Below are 9,411 nucleotides of genomic sequence, written 5' to 3' on the forward strand. Positions count from 1 at the left end.
AAAAATAAACACAAAAGAGGCAGAGCTGTTGCAGCTCGCTGCCGTTCCGCACGGAGCAGAACCGCAAAAACGGAGCGGAACCGGAAAACTGTGCAGTCAAAGCAGGCCTGTAGCTCTGACTTAGCCTCCTCAGTCCAGCTCTTCACTGTTTTGACTATAGGCTTCGCAACTTTAAGTTTGGTCCAGTGTAATTTTGTCCCTGGTGGGACAGGTAACATGCTGTCAGTATTTTGGCAGTTTGTTCCCCTAGAACAATGAATGGAGAGTCGGCATGTTCTAGCTCCAGGCTAGTTATCAGTTCTGCTAGGAGCCGTAGCATGGTAGCGTTAGCCTGCGGTGTTATGTACACTCCCATTAGCATGAAACTGTTGAATTCACAGGGAAAAGGGTTTGCAGTTGATAACAAGAGACTCTACTCTAAGTCTGTGGTACATGTCATCTGTAGCACTGTGACATCTATGCATCAACCTTCATTTATGTAGAAACAAATTCCACCTCCTCTTGTTTTCCCGGACAGCTCTTTTACATGATCTGCTCTGTACACCTGGAAGCCCGGTACTTGAATCACGCTGTCTGCGATGGAGTCATTGAGCCAGGTCTCCATGAAGCACAAAGCATCAGAGCGTGCAAAGTCAGAGTTAGCCCTGTTGATGAGAAGAATTTCATCCATTTTGCTGACCAGGGAGCGAAGATTAGCCAGGTGGATAGATGGGAGTGAGGTCCGTGTTCCCCCCTGTCATAACCGCACCAAGGCGCCAGTGCGTTTTCTGCATCGCCGACATTTTTTCCAGGTCCCGTATATCGCTGCTGCGCCTCCGATCAGCATGTCCATACAGCATTCTTCGTTCACAAAAAATTGGAGGAAGGTAGTTTGGTGTGAGTTGTCCGATATTTAACAGTTATTCTCTGGTAAAAGTAAGCCGGGATGAGTTGCAAAAGACCAAGAAAACAAAGAAAAACAACAAACACAAGAGAGTGCGAGTAACCACGGCCGCCATCGCTGTCAGCGCCGGAAGCTAATCAGCAGCATTTACTTATAGTAAAGTAAAGTAAAATCACTTTTGGTTTTTCCAGTTTAGGGGTCGCCACAGCAAATCTGACGACTTACATGTTGACATTTGGCACGTTTTACGCCGGATGCCCTTCCTGACGCAACCCTGATTTGAACCTGGGCCGCAGCGGCGAAAGCGCTACGCATTTACTTATGTAAATGGAATATTTCAGTCTTGTATTTTAATACATTTTGTGTGTGTAAGTATTGTGTGTAGATTGAAGAGGAAAAAATGAATTGATTTCATTTAAAGAGGAGTCTGAAACATAACAAAATGTGAAACTTGACTAGCATTCAGATGGTGACAATTTTATTTTTTTTTTGGTACTTTTAACATAGCTAGAATCTCATAGAAGAGAATCTCATGAATCTTAGTTTCCAGTTAAGCTCATAAGGTCAACTCTTTATTGGTTTGGTGCAACTTTCACCTAAATGAGATATTTACATTTTTTATGTGACATACATCTTTTCAGTGTAAGTGCAGTTTAATCATTCACAAATTAAGGTTTTTGGTGCAGATATGCAAAAGGCATGTCTAACTATAAACTTTAGTGCTGCCCTATATAATTTTTCAACATGAATTGATAAAAATGTCAATGAATATGTTAAATAATCAATTGTTATTTTGACAAACAAACAAATAAATAACTTGGCCACTATTGTTAACAAGTGATTTATTGAGTAAGTCATGTTTGAAGCAGAAATTGAAAATACTACCCAGTTTTAGTTCTGGCAGTATGACAGTTGACTGCTTTTCTCAGTTTCCTCTCACCGTAACGTCTTTGGATCTTTGGATTTTGGACTATTGGTCTGACAAAACAAAATATCTGTAGACATGATCTTGCTCTTTATGAAACCATGATGGGTATTATTTTTTGAAAGACTAAAGGTTAATTTTCACTTCCAATATTTTCTAGTCAATAATGTACAGTGGTTCACGGTTTATAGCATTGTAATTTTCGCAGTTAAATGAAAAAGTGTAATGACTATACCGTGAGTGTGTTGTAACCATAGCTCTGATAGACCTCACTGTGTTGTGCTGTGACTCTCGCTCTTCTCCCGGTGCAATAGTAATTTCAACTGGGAGGTCTTTCCTCAGCCAACCAATAAGCGATCGGCTATCTGTTGGAGGCAGAACCCGATTGGCCGAAAGCAGTAGAGTGTTGTCATACCGATAGCCGATTGGTCGGACGGGTTGATATCCTCCCATTTTTTTTGTCTTCAGCGAGGACGTCGTTTTTCATCCAGACCAGAGGGAAAAACAGCAGAAAGGAGAGGAACGCTGGACGGAGGTTTGGCTGGAAAAAGGGGGCAACTCAGCCGCTTTACTGTGCTAAAAATACATATTCCAGGAGGAGATAACAGCAGTCTTTATTGGTGCTTCTTTTACGGTACGTCCCCATCTGCTTTTGCTGTTATAATGCTTGATAGTTGGACTGAGCACGCTGCTTCGAGACACACTGGTGTCAAATGACACCAAAAATAATCCAGTTCTTTTTCTTTTCATGTAGACTACATAGATTTTGGGTATTAATTTTAATACCCAAATAGCAGTCCTGTGTTTTATAAGGACTAGTTACTTTGTTGTTCTGTCTGTGATGTTTCCTGCTGTGTGTGTGTGTGTGTGTGTGTGAGAGAGAGAGAGAGAGAGCGAGCGAGAGAGAGAGAGAGAGAGAGATACATTGTTGCTATGAGGAAAAGGCACTTCTGACTGTAGAAGCCACTGTGAAGTTTACGCGGTGGGGCTCCTGTCTTTACTCATTGATTTCATTTGACATATTTACCTCCTTTTGAGGGTTTATGACTACCTACAGTACAAAGAACATGACTAATGAGTTCCGGAGATTAGCCTGTAAAACAGGGAACCCCAGTGGTACCTGACAGAGGACCATTAGCTTCTCCAAAAACATGATCAGTAGGCCTATACTGTATGGATGTCACAGTTGCCTTTCTCTTTCTGGAAGTTCACTGTAGTTTATTGTTACTTAATTTTGCATACATTTCTGTAACCCATGAATGATGGACTGTATCTACCAATAGCAGCAGGAGTGAATTAAAAGAAAATACTAGAAGTTGAATTTCTAAAGAAGTGGTATTTGAGATGTACACTGAGAATGGATTCACACCATGTGAAGCACAGTTCACTAAAATAGAGTATCCTCTCTCTAATGACTGGGGTTATGCTGAGATGTAGTGTTTTTGTTCATGGTGGCCTGGGATCAGCTATGTTTGGTGTATGTTGTGGAGGCAGGGCTGGGTTTTCCCCAGATCCCAGGAGGTGCTTTGTAAAACAGAGGTCTTTCATTAACACTCACTGCTGTTCTGAAGGACTTTACAGGATCCTAAGAAATGTCTTTTGTCTGATTATTTTAAAGGTTTTGAATTGCTTTCCACTATTCCCCAATCCAAACAAATTCTGAATGAGTTATCTCCTTGACTGCTTTGTTGGATGTGTACCAAAATTAGAATGCTTGTTTTATCAATTAAAGTGTCCATACCAATGTTATTTATACTACTTACTTTCATAAACAATAATGTGTGTGTTTGTGTATGTGTATTGTGCATTATGCAAAATTGACAAGGAATTATTCAACTGTATTTTGTGCTTTGCAAAGCTCATCAGGAATGTATTTGTCTCCAAAGAAAAAAAAGAAGAAGGTTCTGTGGCATAAATGTGATGGTAATGTATAAGAGGCCTAAACGGGGGTAGGACTGGGTGTCTTTAGTTCCAGCTGAAAAGTGTTTGAAGCTTAAAGTATTGTAAATTGTTAAGTACCAAACTGTGGTCTTCTCTATCTTCCTAGAGACAATTTCTATACTCATTCTTTGAAAAAATTTGTCACTTTTTAAAATTATTATTGTTATTATTACTTGGGGGGCCAGGTGTGTCTGTTTTAGAGTATTTTATTCAGTCAGAGTTTTTACTGTGGCATTTGACACAAGAGCTTTGCTTCTCTTTGTTAGGCTAAATAAAAGTGTTTGTTTTGTTTATATATGTTGTTGTTTTTTTTTAAAGGGTTTGTTCTGATAGCCTGGTACATTGTGAATCTGGTGTCTGTAAAATACTGGAACAAACCAACTATTGTCCCAAGTATTTTTTAAAATTTTTTTAATCATCAGTAAAGAAAAATGTACAAAATAAATTCAGACGGCAGCTTCTCGTACTTTCTCTGTTGACTGCCTTCACAGATTAAAATGGTAAATGCTGTCAGTGGCAGATTATATCAGCTGTGGGTAATTAGCATTAATTCTGTAATGGCAAAACCACATTTGCCCCTTGTGCCTGCTCCTCTTTAGATTGAACTGATTGTGTCTTCCACTTAAACCTATATTTGCATCATATCTATATTGTCTAGCTTATGCACTAAGTTACTGTGTGAATGGGGACATTTGGTATTTCTAAGTTGCTTGTAAAGAACATGGTGTAAAATAAAATAGACTACAGCTGTTCGGTAACATTATACTGGTAGTAAAGGAGTCAGGTATTGACTCAGTGCTAGTGTAGAAACATTCCATACACCGAGTATGGAACCCCATCCATTATCTATACCGCTTGCTCCTGAATATGGTTGCGGGGGATCTGAAGCCAGTCCCAGCTGACACTGGGCGAGAGGCGGGGTCCGCCCTGGACAGGTCACCAGACAGGGTTGACATGTAGACAAACAACCACACTCACTCCTACGGGCAATTTAGAGTCTCCATTCAACCTAAGATGCATGTCTTTGGATTGTGGGAGGAAATGGGAGTACCCGGAGAGAACCCACGCAGGCACAGGGAGAACATGCAGACTCTGCACAGAAAGGCCCGGGGTCGGGGCGGCCTTGAACCCGGAATTTTGCTAACTACTGTACCACCCGTCTGGAACTCCTGTGTGGAGAAATTACTGCACTTAAAGAAGTGATCCAAATGTGTTTGATCAGTTCAAATTAGAGCTGAAACAATTGGCTGATAAATCAATTTGTCCATTGAAAGGTTCTGTAACTACTTTGATAATCTGTTAATCAGTAAGTTTTCAACCCAAAACACCAACCATTTCCTAGTTCCAGCTTATTACTTGTGACCTTTTGCAGCTTTCTCTCATGTGTCTTAGCTGGTCAAAACAAGGTTTCCTTTGGACTTAAAGAAGATTTAATTAACAATTTACACTGTTTTCAGAGATTTTAGAGACCAAATTAGGGCTGAATGATTTGGGGAAATAATATAATTTTGAATTATTTCAGAAATATTGCTATTGTGATGTAATGTACCACCACAACCACTTTTCTCTTTGTATTGTAAAACAAGCTTTACTGTAAATGACAGCAGGAAGACAGAGCCAACATCCTCACATGTACTAGTGGTGCTGAGGGTTACTGCTGTTAAATGTACTTTGTATTAAATTATGTTTTTATTTTTCCTCTCTTCGACTAGTTATTTAGCCACAGGCTAGAGTGTGAGGTTAGAATTCCAACTGTACAGCAGTAAACACAGGCAGAGTTTCCTTCATTCATTCATACACTTCTGCAGATCTGAGCTCATCATAGACTTTGAGTAGCGTATCAAAATTTCTGATAAAACTGAAGCTGTACAACATCACCCTGCCAAATAAACTCAGGCCAATTTCCTTCCGAGTCCCTCTTATGCTGTAGACTAAAACTTAACTGGTGTTTGTATTGGACTCACTGGGAGCCGTGGTCCCGAATCCTCTGTCTACATAGTTAATGCTGCTGGATGCACTGAACTATTTGAAGCATTTAATATTTTGTAACTTCCTTTCTCTGTTGTGCCTTTGTTTGTTTAAACCGTTTTTCAGGTGCAGTGAGTCAACAACGGTTACTGCTGCCTCAGTGTTTAATGGTCTGAACGGTAACTGAGTGGTGGAGCCATGGGGCTCAACAGTTAGTGGAAGGAGACGGAGGTGAGGGCGACAGCTGGTGTACTGTGTCGCTCCACATGTGTAAAGATGACAGAGCGTGTCTTAATCCCACTGATCTCACAGCTTTTCTAAACCACTTTAGTTTTACTCAGTATTGTGATGCATTCACTACTGTGGACAATAAATTTAAGTCTGAAAAATGGCAACGCTTTATCTGTGCTCTCTCCACCTTCATCTAAGGCGGTATCTTCCAGCTTCTGACAGACTGAACACACCTGATCCAGGTAATCAGCAGTGAGTAGGGCAGGGAGGGTTGGAAAACCAGCAGTGCAGCAGCCCTCAAGGTCCAGAATTGCCCACCCCAGTTTAAAATTTGTAGCACTCAGAACCATGTTTTAATGGAAGTTTAAATCACAGCTTTTGCAATTTGAAAATGACTAATCACTCATCCCTGCACCAAAAGATTAATCTGTAATGAAAATAACCAACAGTTGCTGATTCTGCCTTGTAGGTTTGGGATTTTTCCCGTTGATGTTCCCATATGTATATAAAAAAATGGGTCTTAGTCATAACTTTTCATATTCTCATGGACTCTGATGTTTTTCACCCAGAATTTGACAAAATATATGTCGTTCTGTGTAGAAATGCACTGTTTCTGATGAGCAGTCACCGGCCACCTGTTTGTTTGTTGTTTGCTGTGTTTTGATGCTTTTCTCTCTCTCGTCTCTCCACTCACCCTAACTGGTCTAGGGAGTACAGCAGCCCACCAAGAGCCGGGTCTGTCGGAGGTTTCTTTCATTAGAGGGAGTTGTCCCTCCTCACTGTCACAAAGTGCTACTCAAGGGGGATTTGTTGGGTTTTTCCTCTACAATACTGTAAGGTCTGGACCTTACCATGTGAAGTGCCCTGAGGTAATTTTTGTTATGAATTGGTGCTATACAAATAAAACTGGATTAAACTCCAAAGATCCTCCAAAGTTTCAGCAGTCCCACTATTAGACGGAGCTAATTCAGGTTGGTGTCTTTTAAAGTTACTATTTAAGCCAATTTCCCTCTTGTGTTTCCCTGGACATAGCTCCTTGCTGAGCTATGGCAGAGGATTACGTCCTAGTAGTCACGTTTATTGTTGTTAACCAGTGTTTATTACACAAGTTGTGCTTGGAGTTAACTGGGAAGCAAGCTTGTTCTTTGCAGTTTTGATAGCTGCACTTTGTGGTTGTGGGACACCAGTAAAACCCAAGCCTTATCTGTGTTTGAATTATACTTGTGCATGTATGACATCTCCGAGTTGCTCTATCATTTCTGGGAGAAGTTATGCATTTTCTGATGGAAATGCAGGGGTGCCAATATGTTTGGCCATCACTGTATGCCAGCCAATTAAACTAAAGTTGTGCCTCAGTAATGACAGCCAGCGGTTCACCTGCAGTGTAAAAGTGACATTCTTCAACTCAGCTTTGTAGAAACAAGTGTTGGTGTATACGCTAAGATATTTCCCAGGGCCATGTTATGATAACTGAGAGAGGTGGTGATATTGTTTATGCATTTATGCAACTAAAAAGCTGATCCTGATAACGGAAACTACACACGACTACTAGAATATATCCCTCCGCCATAGCTCAGCAGGGAACTTCTTTCTGGGGGACAAAGTGAGGGAAGTATGTCTTAAATAGGCTCTAACTTTGAAAAATATCCACTTAAATTAGCTTAGTGGGACCACTGAAACTGCATCATAACCTTAGATGTACTTTGGTCTGCATTCTTACACAGGACAAGGGCTCTGTTTTTTTTGTCCCTTGATTTTTACAGCCTAGATACGTTCTGGGTGAAAAGCTTCAGGGTCTGTGTGGCAAGTAGGAAAAGCTATAACTATGATCTCTTCTCACGTGCAAAAATTAACTTCCCCATCTGAGACTTCCAACTCAAGAAGTCCCATCCTCAAAGCCTTGTGATGTTTGTGTACTGCATTCCAACAGCAGGAAAAAGCCATTTGTCAGCGTCAGTTTTTTATTTACTCTATACAGTGAAATGTTCTGGGTGGTCTCTAGCCTGGTGAGTTAACAGAGATTAAGTCTGTTGCTGTCTTTTGTTGTCAGTTGCTGCTGCAAATTTTAGTTAAAATGTAGATTCCCCTGCCCCAGCAGACCAAGAGGTCTGCTGTAGAGCTTATGTACATATTTACAGCTGCTGAGCGAGAGACGGACTCTGCAGCTGGGGTTAACCTGCCCCCCAAGTGATGGGATTGTTTCCAAACGGACTCTGTGTGGCCACTGAAGTTTTGGTCACCCAAACCCCTTTTGTTTTTTAAATGGTTAGATTTGCCTTTGACCACTTCCAGAGAATCAGTGAATCATCTACAAACCGCAAAGAAATGAGAAAATGTGCTCAGCATCCAGAAAAACAATCTAAACAGAAATGTAACTATAGGGGTGTTTTAAATCAGAGTGTAATTTATGGGAAGTTACTGAGGATCATGGTGGAATGGGGGATCCCTATATTGCTCTCACAGCATATCGTAGTGTCCTGAGGTTTCATACAGCAGACGGAACCATCCATCTGTTTTGCTTCCTCTAGCTGTCTCTTTTGTCTGTGTGACAGCTCTGCCAGTCTGCACTGCTCTCTCTTCATTTTTAACTCTGTCACCTCTCACACACTCTTGTCCTCCATGCGATTCAGTTCAGTCTCCTTTATTGGCCCTGAATATTGGAAACAGTGTCCACTTGTGTATCCTGTGAACATGCACATACTTATACACACAGGCTGCAAAATATAGATTGAATCTGTGTGGTTGTCATGGAAACAAATTTTGTGAAGGCAAAAGCAAAGAGGGCCATGTGCTTCTGGTTCAGATGTGTATGTACACAGTATATTTAGATTAAAATGAGGTCAAGGTCAAAGTGTTTATTTGTCATATGCACAGTTAGGAAATGTGTTTACCTGTACAATGAAATTCTTACTTTGCTGTCCACATGAATGCCATAAAATATAAAGTAGATGAATAAGTAACACAAAATCTAAGGCATGTTAAGAAGCAATATAATAAAAATATATAAGAATATAACAGAGAATGTATGCTGCATGGAAGCAACATGTGCAGCAGTCAACAGTGAATGTGCAATTATGCATGTGCAAACTGAGAATGTAAACAGTACAGGTCGACAGTACATGACATATTTCCTGGTAATATACTCCTCAGCTGCTTAGGAATCTGATGGCAGAGGGAAAGAAAGAGTTTTTCAGTCTAGACGTCCTGCATTTCACACTTCTGATCCTCCGGCCAGAGGGTAGGGAGGCGAACAGTTCGTGCTGGGGGTGGATGGGGTCCTTGACGATGGAGACAGCTTTCCTACGCACCCTGCGGTGGTAAATGCTTTGGAGAGAGGGCAGTGGAGTCCTGGTGATCTTCTCCGCAGTCTTTACCACTCTCTGCAGTCCATAGCAGTAGTGCTGCCATACCAGACAGTGATGCAGCTGGTCAAGATGCTCTCGATGATGCAGCTGTAGAAGGT

The 9,411-nt window shown here is 41.0% G+C and overlaps 1 protein-coding gene across 1 annotated transcript in view; it reads left to right on the forward strand.

Moving 5' to 3' along the window:
• Nucleotides 1-2,291: 2,291 nt before the first annotated feature.
• LOC109974552 (coiled-coil domain-containing protein 102A-like) overlaps nucleotides 2,292-9,411 on the forward strand; it is a 71,733-nt gene continuing 64,613 nt past the window's right edge. The window contains exon 1 of the mRNA XM_020624778.1: nucleotides 2,292-2,442. The gene's annotated coding sequence lies outside the window, so the exon portion shown is untranslated. The remainder of the gene's footprint in view (nucleotides 2,443-9,411) is intronic.

Source organism: Monopterus albus, unplaced genomic scaffold (assembly GCF_001952655.1).
Source record: "Monopterus albus unplaced genomic scaffold, M_albus_1.0 scaffold338.1, whole genome shotgun sequence".
NCBI lineage: Eukaryota > Metazoa > Chordata > Actinopteri > Synbranchiformes > Synbranchidae > Monopterus > Monopterus albus.